Here is a 20,763-nt window from a genome sequence, read left to right on the forward strand (position 1 = left end):
CACTCTTGTTTAGTGACTCATCTCTAATTTGAAACTTGATGGTTGTGAAATACATGAAAACTTCACCAAGCTTTTTAAGGCATTTTGAGCTCCGAGCTATTCTGCAAGTGACCGACCAGGGGAAAGACCAAACATCCAAGCAAACCAAACTGGACACTGGGACAGCCAAAGCAGGGCAGGTCCAGCCACTGGAGACCTAATCTGTTGTCAGAAAACAGCTGAAGAGTGCAATGAGATCCTATGCAATGCTCTGCAGTGAGCAGCCTCTGTAAATCCCACGTAAATCTGATCAGATCCTGGGCCACCGACTCTGAAGCGCTGCATTAGTGTGTTTGCAGCTTCCCGATGGCGTAGGCAGGCTGTCCTTCTGTACCTGTTTTATACAGACATTAATTCTATACTTTCCAGCTTTCCCTAATTACACATCCTTTTAAAGCCTTTTTAGGGAGGTTTTAGAGCTGACAGACAATTCAAGGAGCGTTTTTTCCACCAGTGAATTCTTTTTCTAGTTTATTGATTGGGTGGGATAATATATAGTTTCTTAGGTAACTGCCAGAAAACAGCTGCGATTGCAAAACACACATACATGTGACTAACATTTTATGTCCTCACTTCAGTGTAAGCTGGTCCCTTATGAAGGCTTTTCTCCTTTTTTATAGAAAAGCAGCATGAAATCGATTGCAATATATATGCCTGCTGACTAGATACACAACGTTAAGCAATGAATTACAAAACACATGACAAAAGTTCTGCATCGCAAATTGCAAATCTGACACCCTCCTTCCTGGCCAATATAACACAGTCACAGTGACCTTTCTCAGCCAGCCTTAAAATACCAGAATATCCACAGTTACCACCTGGGGAACTGGAGAAAGAAATTCTTGATGGATTTCTCTTCAGCCAAGCCCAGCACAGACATCCTAACAGCCAGGAAATATCAGACTTCTGGACATTTATCCCCAAACAGGCAGTTGCTGCAATGGGACAAGCCTGGTTCTCCTGCAAGGAGAAATATGCAGGTACAACATGGTTCAGAAACACTGTGGTCTTCTCTAGAAGACCTTTTCTCCGTAGCTGAAAGGTAGAAATGGTCTACAAAGGTTGGAAGCTTCCCTTGAATTAAGTTCATATAACAAACTATAGTTTTAAGAGAAAAGCCCATATACCTTCAAAAAACCCAAATGTAAGGCAAGAGTTTCAATTTTTGAAAGCTTGATTTCAATGGGCATTTTAAAAACCACTTGCTGTTAAGAAAATCCCTTCCAAATCAGTGTTCTAAAGCCATTTACCTTTAAACTCACTAAAATGCACTGTATAACTGTGATTTGCACATGACACTGCAGACTTAGCAATTTAATCTGGAGAATAAGATTTTACTAGAAACAAGAATTTACTCCATTAAATGCTCTGGTTTCATTGTGTGAATTGGATGAACTAGAAGAAGTGCATAGTGTAAATAGCCTCCTGTGCAATGCCCTAGTACCAGGAATTTTAGAATAGCCTCACTTGCAGTCAATAAATTGATGTTTCCAGGAAAAATGCTGAGAAGATTCCTTTTTCTTTTTAAACAGGCAAGAGAAGGTTTGTTGTTCGTTGTGCTGTGCACCTTCCAAGTGCTAGTGAACCTTCTGCCTCTCCTTGCTACCTTCCTCTTCCACAAATTTGCTGCTGAAATACAAACAGCCCCACAAGAACTTGTGCAATGGGGTGTTTGCCTCACTGAGAGGCTTCTCAGGTCAATGAGCCAAAAAAGCTGTGGGGAAGACTCAGGGGGTGCAAAAAAGTAGGAAGAACCATGGGATGAAGAGAAATGGAGAGGGACACAGGGAAAAGTGCTTGAACTGGTGGCTTCAGACTCAAGAGAATAAAATGTAAGTCAAGTGTCTCATGGTGAAGCGTGGGGAAATTTAGATGTTAACCTTTTCTTGTTTCAAAAGACCATCTCCTGGACACCCCCGAGAAGCAGGAGTCTGATTTGCTTTTCCAGAAGGCTCTTTTGGTGGTTTTGCTGTCATTTCTTTGTCTACAACCCACCATTTTGGAAGGTGTTTGGGATTTTTGCAATGGTAATTTCTTTTTTCTTTTCCTTTGGCTTTATCTCTGCCCACACAGAAGGGCTTATTTGTAGGCTTAGATGTACCTGGGTTTTATCTCCTTCACTTTCAGTGTAAATATTAACACTCCATCTTTATTCAGTGAATGGCATCCAGAAGCAGTAATTGGTGTCAAACCTTCTGTTTCCTTTGATATACCTTCCTGCTTTGAAGATCAAGGCAATGCCAGATGAACATAAATAAATAAATTGGGAGATCTAAGGGTAATATTCAGTTTTGGTTTAGCAGATTTAGCCATGAAGCCAAGCAATAAAGAGAGAGGGACATTTATAATTTCTTCCACAAGTTGCAGCAAGGTGTCACCTGTGCTCCCAAGATAGAGATTTCCCCCCTAATCGGTCTGCTGCAATCATACATCTTTGGGAATCTTGTCAGGCTAAGAAAAACTTCTAAATATGAGGTGACTGTCCTCAGGTATTGCAAGCACTTTTGAGTTGGGAAGTACAAAAACCTGTGAGATGAAGTATCTTCCGTAAAGCACACCTTGTCCTGGTAGCATCCACCATCCACCAAAAGCCACCCAAGGAACAGCTGTGCACAGAAAACTGGATCCAGCTGCTGTCAGGCATTAGCACAGGGCTCTATCCCAAAGTATTTACAGTCTGGGATTTCAGATTATAGAAATCACCATCTGTCTCTCTAATAAGGTTTCCTATCTTGGCTGTACTGAGCCTCTAGCTTGGCAGCTCTTGTATTTTCCACTGTCAGTAATGAGAGACGGAAAGCTGAAGGGGGGACATTTCCACCACCAGGGGTGCCTCTGGAGATGCTCTGCAGGCAGGCTTTTCATTCCATTCCTGGCCTTTCCTCCTTCCTTTCCTCTTCCAGGTTTACTCCTCTTTAACAAGAAAAGTCAATGGGACCAATTTGGACTTGACCAGAAATTATCCCTCCGCAGTGACTGACACTCCAGCTGCTGGAAAACTTTCTTCCAGTTGCTGGAAAAAAGCACCTGTGGTCCCTGCTCCAGAGCACTGACCCCAGACCTCACAACTGCTGAACCAGAAGCAAGAATGGGAGAGGGCCTCCTCCTGTGGCACTAGTTTTCATGATTCCTTAAAAAACATGTAACATGGTCTTGCGCTGGTGAGGACTTTCGGACTGGCAACCAAAGAGGTTGAACAGGCTCAACCACAGAGAGGTCCCTAGAGCTCAGGCTTGGACTGGCAGAAGGAACAGGGACAGGAAAGTTCAGCATCAGAGGCCTGTTAGATTTTGTGAGTGCTGCTGAAATGTCCATATTCCTACTTATGGAGCAAGCTGTGCCCCTCCCAGGTCTGGCTGCTGGCTTATCTGGCATATGTTGGCTTGTTATGGGGATCGGGGAAGGCACCTCCACCACCACTGCAGGTGCATCCAGAGCTTCTGACTCGGATGCCCATCTTTGCATTAGATCTATACAATGCATAACTAAAACACTGGAGAAGCTTGCACCCTAAAATTTGGAAGCACGGGGGGAAAATGGGAGCCACAGATGGCTAAAATGACTGGCCTGAGCACACGCTGGTGACACAGGCAGGTGCAGGAGTCCATGTACTTCTGGAGCCACATCCATGGCAGATGTTCTCCACTGTCCTCACGTGGACTTCATGGGACCTAATGACAGGAGTCCTGACAGGCCAGGTCTTACTGGGAAGGTGTCCACGGAAGAGCAGTACAGACAATCCTTAAGCTGCTCATAAAGCTGACAGGGTTAAAGACTAGCTTTTCCCTGCACTACTTTCAGACCATTTCCACTAACAGCTTGCATGAGAGCAGCTCTGTGGTTCCCTTCCTCTTTCCTTCTGTGTTTACTCTTACATTTCACCTGCAGCAACACACCATAAATTGTGAAAATCCCCTTAGGTACTTTTCTAGGTTACTTGCAGAAGTTGTTGGATGGGCTCCTAATGATGGCACTGGCTGGTAGTGCAAGTCTCAGTATGTATGGGCAGGATTCCAGAAAAACTTCTCCTTCACTCAGGCACTTTATGATTGTTTCACAAAGATTTTTGTGAGGTGAATCTCTGGATTGCTGCTATGGTTCCTTTGTGGAAGCTAAATAACCCAAGGACAGGCAGGGCAGGGGTTTAGATGAATTTAAAGCAGTTGCCTTGAAGTGATTAGCATGATTGTACATACATGCTGGTTATTACACATGCAAATGAGACAAGCAAGCTGATTATGGGAGCAAGTGTAGCCAGTCTGTGCAACTGCTGCTTCCTGAGGCAGGATGGATGTGCCATTTTTGCCAGCTGTTAATCCCCACCTCCCCCAAAATGCCCGAAAAAACTAGGCAGGCCACCTCTACCCAGCACCTTTCAGGAAATATCTGACTGCCCTGGGCCTGATCCTGATTGCTGGGTCAGAATGGCCCCAGGAATTCATCCTTCATGATGGCAAGGTCTGTGCCCATCCCTGGGGGAAGAGGGCTCCCGCCTGCTCAGAAATTTCCCATCTTTCTCTTATTGCTTGATTATCTTTCTTTGCACTGCTAAAGACCCTAACTGAGATCAAGGCATAAGACCAGAGACTTTCAAGGCCATTAAAATTAATGAGAACTGGCTGTCCAAATCCCATAGATGGCTCTAAAATCTCAGGGTAAGCATCCGAGATCTCTCTGCTTGTGGCAACGTGCCCTATACTTTTTCTGTCTTCATACTCAGTAATGAAGCTGATATAGCAAGGAGAAGGGGTGGTGTGTGGGAGAGAGTAGGAGGGTGTTTGAATATAGATTTGATATTCTTGGAAATACGATGAGGAAATTGTTATGTAATCAAGAAGTTCAATAATGGTTTTGTCTAATGCACTTTTTTAGCTCTGTCAAGGCCTGCAGAATAAATCCGGCATCAGGACCAGGTTTCATTCATATGCCTCATTTACTGAGGGATTTTTCTTGCATCCCCCCTGCTTTCCCAAGCTACAATATACAGTCAGACTGTCCAGCTCCATCCTGCCATGCCTATGCCAGCCTCTGTCTCCCCAGGCTCTGAGAAACAGAGAGCACAGTGTATTTTGAGCGATACCCACGTGCTGCACAGTGCAGAAACAGATGGAGAGTTCCTTAATCTCCTCCCCACTTCATTCTACACAGGAATAACATCTCCTGCTCACAGCAGCTATACATGTCTGTGGTATTTATTGACAGGGGCTTGTTTTAGGAAACATCTCTTCACTAGAAAATGCCTATTTATTCATAAACTGAAAGAGTTTGCAGAACATAGTCACTTCTGATGTCAGGATTCTGACCACTGGGCTTGCAGGATGTTTTTTCTAGAAAATGCTGAGGCCATAATGAAAGATAACACTTGCTTCTTCCATCATGGCAAGTTGAGACCAAAGTTGGGGATATGGTTGCAAGGGAAATACAGAGAACTTTTAATCTGCTTTTTCACGTGAAAGGAGGTTAAGATGTAATGTAAGACCTTGAATCTCCAAAACCCTTAAGTCCCACTGATTCCTGGGGAGTATAAACTCATGCTGAAGAGTTTTCCCTGGCCTGACACTTCACATGCCTCTTCTGCACCCTGTCCCAAGGGGGTTCTTGGGACCCCTCTGCACCAGGAGATCTGTGCTCTGGAGGGGCCCCTGCACACACCAGCTCACACCCCCGTGGCACCTCAGTGACTGTGCACTCAGTCTGTGAGAATGTAAACTCCCACGCTCCTCTGTAAGCATTACTGCACAGGATAAAATCCATAACAACAAAATCAAGACAAAGCCATTTATATTTTGCTTTGGAAACACACGAGATCTTAATTTTGACATTTGCCTGGAAAAGCCCAGATTGAATAATGGTTTGATTTCAATTATAGCTGTAATAACTTTATCTGTTGAGAGAGTAAGTCTATTTAGTTTAAATAGTATACAGTACTATTTAAATAGGATACAGTACTTCTGCTGATTATATGTCAATGCTTCATTTGCCTACAGGCACCCAGAGAGCTGCAGCTACAACTGCTGCTGACTAAGCCAAAGTGGGCAGAAGAGTTGCCTTCAGGCATGGCTGCCTGTAAACTCTTTAATACTCTTAAGAACATGTTTAGTTGTCACAGAGCTATCAAACCCCATTAAATGATAAATGGTGTCAGTCTTCTTTCAGAGCAAAGCCCAGATGCAAATGGTGCACCGGAGAAAAAAATGATAGATAAATGAAAATACTGAAAAGGCAAACTTCAAAGGCACACACTGCATTCAAACATCAGTGCTCAGGAGGGGATGAGAGGGGAGATCTGTCCTATTTCTGCTGCTACTAGCATGGGGGAAATCAAAAAAGAAACCAAATGAATGGCACATGGAAGCTGAAGCTTCCCATTTTTCTCCTGGTATTGCCTTCTGCCCAGGATGACACCATCCCAGTAAGCAACACTGGAGACATCCAGCCCCAACAGCTCCAGACAGACCCAAACCATGTGCATGTCCCCTCTGCATGTCCGTGCACACAAACCCTACTGCCATCCTTGAGTCTGACCCAGGGGTCTCCACTGAGAACACTCCTACCATCAATCCCCCTTCCCTCCCTCTTGCTGACCCTCCATATCTTCATCTTGCTCACACATTCCCACCCTTTGTGCCATACAAAATGCTGAAGCTGGAATGGCAGTGTGGTATTGCACAGCCTGGCCTTTCCCTGGAATACAACTAAAAAGCCAGACCCTGGTGGTGACTCCCCACGCACAGAACATCCCAGCTGCTCTGCATCCCTCTGCACTGCAGCAAGTCAGCAGCTCTTATCAGGGCCAGGATCCAGACCACATTCCCAGACAAAACCTTCCCACCAGGTTGGGGGTCCCCTTTCAGGTACATCTCCCATTCCCACCATCTGTCTTGCATTCAAGCAGACAGTGGTTTAGACTCAGAAAAAGCAAAAAATAAAACAAAACAAAACAAAAGAATGCCTTCCCCCTCAGCACCGGTGAGCGCCTGGGAACAGCTCTTCAAGAAGCCTTTGTGATTTTACCCTGCACCAGGGAGAGACGATGCTCGTGATCAACTCCCACCATGCAAAGCAGTCTGCTCAGCCTCAGACACTATTTACAGGGGATGCTGAGCTCAAAGTGTTGGTGTTTGCAGGAGTAGTTGTGGGAGGAGTTTTTTTTAATGGTTAAATTCAATCAGGAATGTGCCAAGATAGCATGAAATCAACTAAATGTAATTAAGCAAAAACTATTAGCCTGATTGCTAAACCAGTCTTCCTCTCATGAATATGCATGAGAATAATTGATATTAATTCTTTTCAAATCTGAGGCACATTAGTCCTGCATATTATAGTGTGGAATTTTTTGGAAGACTAAACCAGTTCCACTGCCGCTTTCTCACCAAAAGGTATAATTAGTTTTGCTGCAGGGAGATTTACCGAGTCATTGATACCATCTTGGGTTGCCACATAGAGAGGAAATTAGAACAGAACTCAAGTGATGTTGTGTCTGCAAAAATATGGTGACCTGTTTAACATTTCTTCCAGAAATGTGTTAGGAGAAGTGGCAAATCCAGTTACCAGCACCAGCCACAGTAATGACGTTATGAAGAGGCAGGGAAGCCTGCAGGAACAGTAAATCCCCGCAGATAGGAAGGCAGGGGCAATATCCTCTGCCTGTTCAATGTGTTTGACACCAGCATGGTCCTGTTTCCCGAGTGTCCAAGTGTCCCAGGGGCTGTTCCTAAGGGACCTTCAGCTCACTGGGGCTGCTGCACCCAGGCTCCGCTGCAGGTCATGGGGGGCGTCTCCATCAGGTTTCAGAGGGGCTTTTTTTTCATTCATCCTTGGAATAAGGGCATAAAATTTAGCCTGAGGCATTTCTGCTGCGTCACAAGCTGGGGGACATGTGCTCCTTGAGAAGATAAATTCTCCTGAGCCCAGGGTGCAGCCCAGGCTGCACAGCCCCAGGTCCTGTCTGTGCACTTACAGGGAGAGGAGCTTTGGTGGCATCTCTTACACTGATGTGGAAACCTTGGGATTACACCTGTTAGTTGTTTATTCCTTGCAAGAATCCTGCAAACAAATGGAATGCTAACATCCTTCTTTTTGCAAAGAGACTTAAGAAGCCTCTGCAGCTGGTGGGAAACAGACTCGTAGGATCTCGGCACCTTTCTGGTTCTTAGTCCTTTATTCTGCTAAAACCTTATGGTTTCCTGTCAGCTCCTCTGCTCTCCATCATGCCCACACTTATCCTCCTGTCTGGCAGGCAGACCTTGTGTCAGACAGAGGGCTTTGATAAAGGGACATGTCCACACACAAGTCCACCTTTCCAAGCCAGGGTTCTCAAGGCTTTTCTCTACAGCTGAGCACAGTGCCCTCGGTGAGGGCTTTGGCACAAAGTGAATGAAGTGTTTTAATCTCAAGAACAGATGGTTCTTCCCTTTGTAAGCACTAAACAGTGGATTAGATATCACATATTTAATAAACAGCAACAACTGTATACAAACTGTGTACAAAAGCAGCTAAAAGCTAATCCTTGGCAATTAATCATTCATATTAGCATGGGGCCATAGCAAGTGGTAAGTAGAGCCAGTGGACAGCAAATCTGCATGAACATAAAAGAAAAGGTAGCTCTACATCAGCAGCTCAACAAGATCTCAGCTCAGTAAGACAGTTTTGATGCATTCTAGCTATAAATATTGAGGATGAAACAGAACTGTGGAGATGTGTACTTGGTTCTTTGCTGGGGTTTGTTTTTTTTTGTTGTTGTTGTGTTGGTTTTGAGGGTTTTTTTTAAACTCAGTTGAGCTCAGAAGAAGCTCAAACTCTTTGAAGTGTTGTCTGGCATTCTGGGAACACTCACTCCATGCTTGCTGGCTTGTGGGCACTGACACGACAGCAAGCCTTTCCAAACCACAAGGAATAAACACCTACTCGGACAGCCCTTGGCTTCCTGAGAGCTCTGCAATCGCTCACAACAGCCCTTCCCATGTCACTACACCCCAGTGTGCTCCCAACAGGTACTGCACAGGTTGGGTACTGTGGCACACACCTCACCCAGCCCAGTCCCCTCCTGCTCTCATCCTCCTGCAAAGTGCACTTACAACGGGAACTTACTTCTTCTTGGCCAGGCCTTTTGCAATGCTCAGGGGACTGCAGAAAAATCAGGAGGGCAAAAGAAAAAAAAAAAGAAAAGGAAAAAAAAAAGTAAAAAAAGTACAGCCCCTCTGGCCATTTCAGTAGGGAGCAGAGCTGGGTTTTGTGCCGTTTCTTGGAGGGGGGGTTTGGTTGTTTGATTTTTAGTGGCTGGCTTGCTGATATTTTGCACTTTACCCTAATAAAAGTCACGTGAAACTGTTTGGAAAATGCAGATGTGCTGCCTTCTAGTGAAGGTTTACTGAAGAGTGGGGAGGGGAGGAGGAAGGTTTCCTGTAAATGGCAGCTGCAGAGTGCCAGATGGTACGTCATACATTAATCTACTTGGAGAATAGCAAAGGCCAGCACTGAAGATTAAGGGAAATGATACACCTCATTGGCATTTAGTGCATTTTTCAGTTACCCTTTTTTTTTTTATTTGGGGTTTCTTTGTTGATATAGGATGATGCCACACTATACACTGGCTGGCAGGAATAATTCTTGTCACAAATGTACTTCTTTGAAAAGCTGAGCCTTCCTGAGCCCTTAATTTGAGCTGATTTGACTGTCTCATCATAGCAGCAGATTTTGGAATAGCAAAGTTGAACCTTACTTGAACTTGTTGGCTACATTAGCACTGTTTTTCTTTCTCCTCCCCACCTCCATCCATGAATAATAATGCCTTGTATCACTTTTTTTTTTTTTTTAAATCCTAGCAAGGACTCCTAGTCACTGTTTGCTAAAGAAACACAAACTAACATGGTGAGTTGGGAGAGAAGCACATTAAAGAGCCTGAGTTTTCTTTGCCAAAGATAGAACTTGTCATTCCAGGGAAACTCGCAGTTTTGATGGCCTGGGAAACTCAGGATTTTCTGTCAGGCACATGGCCCTGTTATCCCTGTTATCTCTCACATCGAGCACACCATGAGCACGACAGCTTTGGGGTTTGCAAAACACACGTGGCGTGTGGCCTGGGACCAGGTCACTTCTGGTTTGTGTTTCTGGTCTGAAATGTCATTGCAGTTCAGCTGGACAGTCCTTGCCTGGACTCACTGTTTTCCTCTCGGAGCAGGGCTCTGCCTGACTCATCTCACTGTGGTTCCAGGTCACTGCAAGGAAGCAGCTCAAGCGTGGTTTGGATGTTTCAATTCAGGCTCTGCTTGGCCAGCAGAAAACACCCCGTTCCTCTGAGCAGCCCTGGCTGGGACAGGTCCAGCCCCGGTGCTGGGTCCCTGTGGCAGAGCCATCCGGCCCTTCCACCCACAAAAACTTTGGGCAGAGCGGGCGGATCCGCAGGGCCGTGACCCGGGGAGGGACCTGCAATCCAGAGCAAGGTCAGACAAAAGCCACCCTGTGCTTTTGTTCCTTTAGCCGCTGGATAAAGCTCTGTCTCCGATCAGGCTGCATTATCCCTAACGAGCACTGGCAGATGCTTCAGCTCTCTGCTCTTCCATCAAGGCAAACTGGTAAGACCCACCTTCCCGAGGGCAGCGTTTAACCCTTTCCATGGACCCTTGCTTGCCCACAGGGAAGCCCAGGCATTACCTGGGTCTGGGACACAGCTGCTGCAAAACGCTGATTACTGACCTGGGGGATTCACCTCACAATCTCCCTGCTGGAAGCAGCAACCCCAGGGGCTCCTGATGCCCCACATGTCTGCAGAAATGGGCTCCTATTTCTGTGCTGCCATTTGGCCTCATCTCGAGTGAAGCACAGAATAGCAAAATCCCCAACCGAGCAGGATTTGCAAAGGATCTCAGCCCCAATGTAGGTATTAAAACATGGCTTTTCAATGTGCACATTATCCAGCATCTCTCATTGACAGCACTTCTGACAGTCATCTGCTGCCTGATGGCTGGACTGGCGCTGGTGGGGAAGTGCTCAGCACATTTGGAAATGAGACTCAGGGGAAGCCCAGCACGGGGAGAAATACACTGCTGAGTGGGAAAAACAAATCAAGTCTAAACTGGGAGTCATTTAAGGAGGGCAAAAGACTGAGGGAAAAGTCACTCAGCATGCCACAGAAATAAGTTTATAGGAATTACCAAGGGATCTAGCAATAACCTTTCAATGGTTGAAATCTGGCACAGATGTGAATGAGCCTCCCTGGCAGCTGAGGGCTCTCCATGCATTACATGGAATGAGCTGGCAATTTCCAAGGCGATCTTGAAGGGCCAGGCTCATCAGAGCAGCTAATATTGGCTCATTGTTTTCCTTTATTTCTTGGAGAGAAAAAAGAGTCCTAAGGGCAGTGACACTGGAGCCGTGTGTCCCAATTAACCCGCTGCAGGTAGGGTCAATCTGCTCTCTCTTGCATCCCCTTCAGAGGGCATACAGTGTGTCTGTTCCCATGGCCACTCTCCCCTGGGAAAGATAGAGGAAGGAAAAAAGATGCTGCTCTATTTATGATTGTCCTGCTTTATGGCACTGCCCTTTCTGCAGTCGGGCTGAATGGTCTGGCTTTTTTCCTCTGTCTCTCTCTCATTTCTCTGTCAGTTGATTGCTCACTGCCAGAGAGTATTATTGGCTTGAAAAGCTTCATTTTCTGGTTCCTGAGCTGCTTGTCTTTTCCTGGCTCATTGCTGCTGCTGGAGGTAAGATCTGAGTCCCAGAGTTATTAGGCCATTTTGAGTTTGACCTTGAGAGCTTCCTTTGCTCACCCCATCACATGAAACACCCCTTTGATCATTGCAGACATGCATTTTAAAAAAAAAATAAACCCAACGGCCAGGGATGGTTTGATTATATCAGTGGTGAACAGAAATAAGCTGGAACTAAAACATTCCCAGCCAGGTTGAAAGAATGCCAGTGCCCGAGGGTGTTCCTGCTCCCTGCAGTGCTTGGGGCTGTGGCAGCACCCTGGCATCCCTGCACACACCAAAAACTGGCTTCAGTTCTGTAACTGAGCAGCAATTGTGCTCTAGTCCCAGCTTTTGCTGTGGATAAATTCAAGGGCTGTTCCCTGAAGGGTTTCCCCCTGGATTGGAAATTCTCAAACTGTAACTTTCAGCGAGTGGCCATTGAAAGCCCAAGGCAAAAAAATGGGGTGGTGAATCCTGAGCTTCTGTGCTGTGCTGTCCCACCTCACCTGGCCTGGCTGGGAACCATAGAGAAAATAGTGCAGTGCTAAAAATACCCCATAGAAAACAATTATTTTCCTAACTTATCACCTTATATACTCCTCCCTGTAGTACTCCAGAGAATTAGCTTGTTCTCTGCAGAGTGTTCCTCACAAGGTCTCATGAGATTCAAATCTTGGATTTGACATTTCTGCTATCTTCTTGGCAGAAACATCTCTATCAGACTATTGAGTAGTCAGTGGATTTGCTTAGAAAATGGTTCCTTAGATGAGCAGGACCAGGAGCAGACACTTTCCCTGGGCAGTCAGGGAATTGGGCACAGCCACTCATTTCTGGGGCAAATAAGCCAGACATGGAGCTGCAACTCCTGTGGCTAAGCTTGACCGGCTTTGGGCAAGTTGGATGTCAAACCAGATAAACTGGGACATTCTGGCTGACAACCTGCTCTTGGAGATGTGAAGGGTTACCTGGGCTGTATTAAAGCTGCCTGTAAGAGGTGACGCTATTGGAAACCAAATAAAAAAACAGCAGGAGGGGGAGGGATGGCTCCTGTTTAAAGATGCCTTAATCAAATCCAGCCCCTTTAGTTTTTGCTACAAAATCCAGTTAAACCACTGAGCTACCAAAGGTACCAGTTACCAAAGGGAGAGGTAATGAAGATACAAAAGAACAAAATGAGTGGCAAAGCACTGCTCCGTGGGAGAGCACTGAGCTGCTGACAATTTACCTTTCACATTTCTCAAATAAAACAATTCTTGAAAATTGCCAAAATATTATTAACATAAACAGCAACAAACAGCAGGGTGGCTTCGTGAAAATGACAGCAAAGGCCACTCTCCCCGCGCTGCCAACAGCACGACAGCCCTGCTGGGAGGGTTTGGCTCTGTGTGCATGGGGGGGCACGATTTGGGACACTCCTCTCCCGTGCCCTTGCATTCCCATGGGTGGGAGATCCTCAGCCTTGCTCATGCTGCTGCTGTAGCCTGAGCAAAACTTGCCTAAATAGAGGACTTTCAAAGATTGGGATATGGGACATAATGGGCTTCCTCCCCTTAGTGCCCCCTTCTGCAAAACCTCCTCTCTCTGCACCAAAAAATAATTCCCAAAGAAATGAGCTTGAAACTAGTGTGGGACCATGCTCAGTCCCTGTGAAAGGCAGCCTGGAAGTCTGGGGTCTGCAGTACATCTTGCACAGCTCACCCTTCTCCTTCCAAGACTTTTCCCTTCAGGTCTGCATGCTCAGCGGAATCCCAGTTGGACCTTGTATCCCATTCCAAACTTGCTGTTTGCAGAAAACAACTGTGGCCAATCTCTATCTATGTGAAAATGGTGGAAAAACTAAAAGAAAGGGGAAACCTGGAGGGAACTGTACAGTTTCTCAAAGAAAAATGTAAGTATTTCTGTTAAGAAAAATTCTATTGAAGGAAAAAGTAACAATCACCAAGTCTCTCTGTTTGTAGTGCAGTGGCTGCTGCTTTGAAATCAGGCTCTGGCTGATGTTATTTTGGGGTATTTAAGCCAGACTCTTGCTGTCAGCATCTCAGTGTTCTTGGCTTTGTTACTGTTTCTCTGTTTTATTATTCTGAAGAAAATAACTCTGTTAGTGTTCTTTTTTTGGCAAGGAGTGGCTGCTTGAGCACCAAGTGGACGGACTCCAGGTGGCACAGTGGCTCAACACACGAGTCCCTTCCTCCTGCTACAGGCAGGTGCAATGTCACAGGGATTCCCCTCCCAGGGCACAGGGATTTTATGGCTCTCAGCGTGTATCCCCTCACAAAACACCTGAGCTGAGCTCCAGTCCTGTGGCCAAATCCTGCCAAAGAGGTTGCACTGCCTGGATGTGATGCACGAGTGTGCCCATCCCAGCTGGCCATGGTCTACCCTGTCTCTGCCTTCACAAGCATCTGTGGCATGAGACTTCACAAAAAAACCCCAGCCCTTGGTATACTGCCAAAGTTAAAATCCCTTGTCGGGATTACTCTGTGCACAGTGTCAGGGAGCCCTTCCCCTGCCTCCACACTCACAGGACACCACTGCCCTACCTGCACAGATGTTCTGGGTGTCACAGACCCAGCAGCAGATGTGGCTGTCCCCACCACAGGCTAGGATCCAACCTGGCTTCAACTAGGTTCACCTAGTAACAGCCTGGCAGGGAGACAGGCAGATCTTCCCATCCTGATAACTTTCTTTTCTAGAATTTATGAGTTGCCTGCTGTTCCAGTAAAGGCTGGTGCTGTCTCAGCCTCCTTAACCGCCCCCTGAAAACCCCCATCCAACAGGTACCCAGACAATTTACCAGGCAAGGCTCCATGCCTATAATTAAAAGGGTGACCCTAGTATGAGAAGCATTTTCGGGGCCAATCTGTAATTTGAAACAGTTTAAACACATCTTTAAGCGATCCTGTAAAATAACGTGCTGCCAATCACAGCGTGTACGGGCTGCTGGGAGGTGACAGAGCCGTGATTGCGGCAGCCCCAGTGGGCGACACGGCAGCACTGCAACTAAACCTGCGCTGAGGCCACCGGGCAATCCTGTGCTCCCTGGGCACGTCCTGCTCCGGAGCTGTGCCCCAGCACGGGACACGAGCCCTGAGCCATGTTTTCAAGGGAAACAGCTTCAGAAGAGCCAAGCGTGTCTGCTCGGCTGGGGGAGGTTTCTGGGCTTTTTCTTTTCCCAGCTCAGGCTGTTCCAAAAAATAAACACAGAAACTGCTCTGCACAGTGTTTCTTGACACAAAGCCACTGCTCTGCCGTGTTGCTTGCGACAGTGGCACCGTAAAATATACATTCCTTGTGCTCTCTATTCTGACATTCCCAGCCTGCAGCTTAAAAGTCAACTTTTTCCCCTTCCTCAGCCCTCTCCCACATCATCTCCTATGGAGCCACGAATATAAAAACACTAAGCCTCATTGCTAATGGCCTAAGCAAATGATTTAATCAGAGTGATGTAAAAGGAGTGAGGAGCCTGTAGGATGGAAAAAATGCTGGACAGACAGTAAGACTAATGAGGTAACGTGTAAACCCAGGCATTTTCTAACAGATGGGATGTGGCAGAGCTGACAGGTATATTGAAAGGGACATAAAAACATAGACAAAACAATAGCCTGGGTTGGCCATAGCTTGATTTACGCAGTGGAAACATTTTTTCCTCTGAAGGCAAAGGCAAGAAGCATAGAAGGCTCCAAGCTTGGTAGTGCAGTTGCAGCAGTGCGAACGCCTGTACCCAGCACACTCGGCTGTGGGGTGAGCACCCGGGCAACAAGTTTCCCAGGGCTCTGTGAGATAAGCCAGGATCTCTGTCCCCACAAGGGAAGGGGAGCCCAGACACCCTGTGAGACATCTTGGGTGCATGGGTGCCACCGCCGAAGCGGCAGCCTTGGTGTGTGGGAGCCACGTGGCTCGTGCTGGCCACTGCTTGCAAGGCAGCTCTGAAAGCAAAATGCAAAGTGAAATCTCTCCATGCCACCCATGCAGAGGGTAACCCTGACTCACACCTCCAGCTGCCACAGGATAACACCTGTGTGCAGACAAGCTCCCAGTTCACACCACGAGTTTGGGCAGCGTGAAGATGTGGTCGCTGGGCGATGCCTACGGGCACGGTGGTACCACACCAGTCCCGAGGCTGGGATGAGACATCTGCCTCCCGCCCAGGACGGGCACTGTGCGGCAAGAGAGCCAAGTGACACAGCTCTGGGGCTGCCAAACATATGGTGTGCACGCTTCTGAAAAACACCAGCTGCTCAAGGTGAGGGCACGAGTGCCGGGGAGGAGAGGAGAGCTCAGGGACAGGAGCACGTTTCACTGTGGGATGGTTAATGAGGAAAATCTGTATTTTTGCCTGCCTGCTCTTACTGGAGAAACCCCTCGGAGATTCCTGGTGTTACATGCAGAAAACCGTGAAGCAAAAACCCTGAGTCATCTGTCTCAAACTGTCACAGCAGCTTCCCCTGTCAATCCACATGACCCACTCAATTCTCATCCACTTTCTCCATTTTGGGGGAGTTGTGAAAAATAACTACAACAATTCCAGCTGATTGGTTATAACATATGCTCAAACTGCAGTGATTTAGCCAAATTCTCCTGTGTCTGTACCACAGCTTGGGCTTTATACAATCCCGGCAATAGCACCAAACACAATCAGGGGCCCTCAGTGCTGCTGTGCCCTGGGCTGATGGGCCACAGCTCAGTGCTCTGCAGCAGCTCAGCCAGGGGAAAAAAAAAATAAATGAAAAGAAGAATGTAGTTATTAATGTCATTTTCCATTGAGATAGTGTGTGAAATCAATCTATCATGCTAAATCTACAAGTTCCAAACTGTATACATAAGGTATATTAAGGGATTTGGAAAGATTAAGACTAGCTCCGAAGGGTCTGTGTGTGTGTAAGCACTGATTGTTTTATCTGTGAATTACCTGCTGCTGCAGAAAAGGCAAAGATAAGGAAAGCAGCTGGAATTGGCCTTGTTGGGAGCAGCATTAGTGGGACTATTTGCTCACAGCCTCTGCTCCTCAGGTGATGTGAAAGAATCCTGGAGGGGTGCTGCCCTTCCGGGCTGGGGAGCCCAAGGGATATCTGCTGCCCCTAAAGCAGCTGGCATTGTCCATGTGCTCAGCTCTGTCCCTCACAGGGGATGTGCTGGGGCTGTGCCCAGTGCTGGGCTGTGATCCCGGGGCTTCCAGCCCTTCAAACCAGCTGCTGCCCAGAGCCTCACTCCCTGCCTAGCCAGCTGATCAAGGTGTCCCCGACATCTCTGCCAACCGCCTCCTCCTCTAAAAAAGCACCTCTGCATTAAAAAAATACAACATTAATAAAATACAGCACTAAAATGCCATAGTGACTGGAGCCTGTGGGAAGAGGCCCTTGCTCACAGCAGGAGCTTGGGGTGCCTGCTGGCACATCCCTTGGGTTTGGTGCTGCTGGAGTGTCTGGGTGCAGGGGAAGAGCCCTTGCTGTGAGCACCAGCACCCAGGCAGGCCAGGCTGTGACACGGGGCACTCTGGGTGTGCAGAGCCCACCTCGCCCTGCCTGGGGTCCCTGACCCTGCACAGCCCAGTGCATGGCCTTTCCAGGCAGCAGGTCCTCATGGAGCACTTGAGACAGCCTGAGCGAGAGATCAGGACCAGTGCTTTTAAAACTCCATCTTGTTTCCAGTGCAGCTCCTCCGTGTGCCAGGGATAACCACCAGGGTTTGTGGTTGTTCCCGATTAGTGACCAAACTTCAGCCTCAGCCTGGCTCCGTTCCCGGGGGACCGGTGGGGCTCTGGTTCTCATAGGTCCAGGAGTCCTGTCTGTGCCCCTCACAAGACAGGCAGATGAGCTGCCTATCCCCAGGACACAGCCCTGCTCTTGCCTTGGGACCTGCTGCATCTCCGAATTCCCTCAGGAAGGCGGGTGGGCAGCCCTGCTCAGCAGTGCCGTCTGAGCCCAGGCAGGAGAGGTTCAATGGGGCTGACCTGGCTGAAGGCACCTGGACTTCAGTCCCAGGATTAGTATCAGGGGAAGTGCTTACAAGGAAAGACTGTTCCACAGGACAGCAGGTACATGACTCTCCCTGTCAGAGGCAAACCTCAGCGCCCCTGGCACGATGACATGTGTGCTGCTCCAAAGTGGTTACCCGGGCTGGTTCCGGCAAACCTGCGTCAGGCAGGATCCCTTTCCCCAAACATTCATAGCGTGCGTAACCATGTGGGTTATAAAAAGCATCCTCTGAAAAGATTTTCCTTCTGGGTAAAGGCCCATTACGAGGACTTCCTGGCTTAGGTGGCCGTTTATAGCAGCAGTAATCCTATTATGCTTATCCTAAACTGTCCTCCACCGAGCAGTGAAATGAACTCTGCAGAACACTAGAAGCTTAATTAAGCCTCCAAGCCTGCTGTGAGCAGCTCAGTTCTGCCTCTGTGCAGCTGCATGGTCATGTTATCACAGAAAACACAAACAGCACACCTGTACCACACACACCCCAAAGGCTGTTCCCTGTCCTGAGTCAAATGGTTCTAGTAAATTCAAGGCAAGTTCTATGTAGGAAGAGTTGTCCTACTAATTCTTTATCACTGAGAGCCCAAATCCATGACCACATACATATGGCAATAACTCTGCTCTTGCAAATAGCTGTGCCAAGGCTGAAGATGAGCTGCTCACACACTTCAGTGTTTTCATTGCACACCTGTGAGGATAAATAAACCTGGTACTAATCAGCCAGGCCCTGAGCCTGGCCTTTCTGGAGGGGCTTTGTAAGTCTCTAAAGAAGCAATTTTATACCTACAGCTGGTGAAAGACAGCTGGGTTGCAGCAGCCCTGGTGTCTCTATGGACTGTTTTTCCCGAACATCAGAGTGAACCTTTGTAGCACCCACAGCCTGGTGAGCTAAGCAGCTGCATCAGGCTGTGCCATGGGTGTTCAGGCAGATTTGAACGGCTGCTTCCTTCCAGCTGACAACATCCACGTTTCTCCCCAACACCTTTTCACACCTGACAGTCTTTGAATTGCTCCAGAAAAAGCTGAACGTCAAGGAAGGTCCTGGGCAGAAACCAAAGGGGTGAGTAAGAGCAGAGAAGCTGCAGCTGGAAAGGGCTAAATGGGTGATTATCCTGAAATCTTAACGTTGCTAACTAATGTCTTAAATATTGCTTTAGAAACCATAAGACAACTCTTAATCCTGCACACAGCACATGTCTCTCTGCCATGGCAGTCTGCCTGTGTGGTGTGCCCAGGCCTTGACAGGACCAGACCTGACCTGAGGATGTCACAGCATATTTGTGGCACAGCAAGAGGTCCTGGCATCACCCCGTGCACGGCCTGCATGGCTTAACTACTAACCACCACTAAAGATGGATTTCTCTGATTTTTTCAGAGTTCCCTTGCTCCTTTTCCTGATGGAGGGCACCTCTGACATTTAGCTCTAGAAATTAGTATCTTCAAATGCTTGCTTTTTTGGTGTAACAGACTGAGACAGGCTAAATATTTGTGCTCTTGTCTTGCCTGGCTGGTAACCCAGATACTATTAGCGAGGCACAACTGGGTCATGCGAATTAATATTAGCATCTGCGTTAGCTGCTTATTTACAGCACTGTAGCTGTCAAAAGTTGTAGGTAGCTTAAAAGGAATATGGTTTATTCATGTTGACGCTAGCAGAGGAATAGCTAGAGTAAGGCTGGCTGGCTCCTCAGGACCAAGAGGCCAGGCAGAGCCCACGGCAAGCACAGACCCAGGCGGGGCGAATGCCCGGTGAACAGTCTGGGCACCGTGGGGTGAGCTCATCCCACTCACATGGGCCAGCAAAAGACTTGGCTGGTAACAAAGCCTAACAACGTCCACTGGTTTTCTGTACTGCCCCAAACCAGTGTAAGTGTTGCTAAAATAACACAGGATAGAAGGACCCTGATTTTCCAAAGATCCGTGGTTCGGGCAAGCCCCGTCAGCATCGTTCTGGCTGCTGCTGAATGCAAACATGTGAAAGGCCTGTGTCCTCATGGCTAAGCAACAGGGAGAGTGGTCAATACTGACTGTTCAAATCTTGCTTCTTAAGTCAAATTCATACATTCTGTGGAGATCTGTGTTACTTCAAGAGGTGGACCTGGCTGGTCTTCATCATGGCTCAAGATGAACCTTTTCTTGATGGCTGGTCCATGGCTCTGGCTGCTGCAAACTTCCTTGTGTGCTGCTGCTGTCACACCAGGACTAAGGAACCCAGGCCCTGTCATTCCCAGCTCCTGCTGTGGTGTGTGCCCATAAGTGGGGACAGGGGAAACGGCCCTGCAGCCCCCGAGGCCGCCCCACCACCCACGTCCTGCCCTGGGAGCTTGGGTCCTCCCCAGCATCTCACTGTGCTTCAGTGGTGCTGTGCCAGGGCCAGGGCTGGATCTCAGGCATCAGGTAGGAGAGGTTAAGCTTTAAAAACTCTGATCACTGTTTCAATATAATTAAGGAATTAATCAACTTTCCAGCTCAGTAATTATGGAAGCTTCAGCGCCATGAAGTAGTGCCTCATTCCATAGGGCCCTGTGGGTCTAACAGTGGTCAGTGGTATCTGGGAATACCCCACAGATCCTGCTGGGAGCAGAGGCAGTGGCTGCAGGGGTGGTGTTTGAAGGGGGTCTGGTGTGAGTGCATCAGAGTGGCAGGAACCTGAGCCCACAGCACGTGGGGAGAACACCACTGTTATTATTTTTAGCTGAAGCTCAGAAGATGCCATGAAGTGCTGGGTCAGCTACACCTTCCCCACTGATGGCTGCAGCCAGGAGCTCTCCAACATGCAGGCGCTCAGTCATGTCCCTGTGAATGGACATAAGAGCCAGGGCTTTGCCTCCACCTCAGAGCCTACTGCTGTGAGGAACTGGGACTGCCCGCTAGTGCATCTCCTGGTGGTTCACTCCTGGTAGGTGACCTTCTCAAGCAGATGCTATGTCCCTGCCACATTCTGCCCCCTTTCCAAAATCCCCGCACATCCAGTGGCAGGAAGTTGTCCCTAGAGACTCTGAGACACATGGTAGAGGGAAATAGCTATTTGCATACATTAGCTTGAGCATACATTACACACC

The 20,763-nt window shown here is 47.7% G+C and overlaps 1 protein-coding gene across 1 annotated transcript in view; it reads right to left on the minus strand.

Annotated features, from left to right (window-relative positions):
• Positions 1 to 20,763, minus strand: part of KCNB1 (potassium voltage-gated channel subfamily B member 1) — a 111,714-nt gene that overhangs the window by 6,519 nt on the left and 84,432 nt on the right. The gene's annotated exons all lie outside the window — the stretch shown is intronic.

The sequence above is a fragment of the Lepidothrix coronata genome, unplaced genomic scaffold, assembly GCF_001604755.1.
Source record: "Lepidothrix coronata isolate B3197 unplaced genomic scaffold, Lepidothrix_coronata-1.0 Scaffold201, whole genome shotgun sequence".
Taxonomy (NCBI): domain Eukaryota; kingdom Metazoa; phylum Chordata; class Aves; order Passeriformes; family Pipridae; genus Lepidothrix; species Lepidothrix coronata.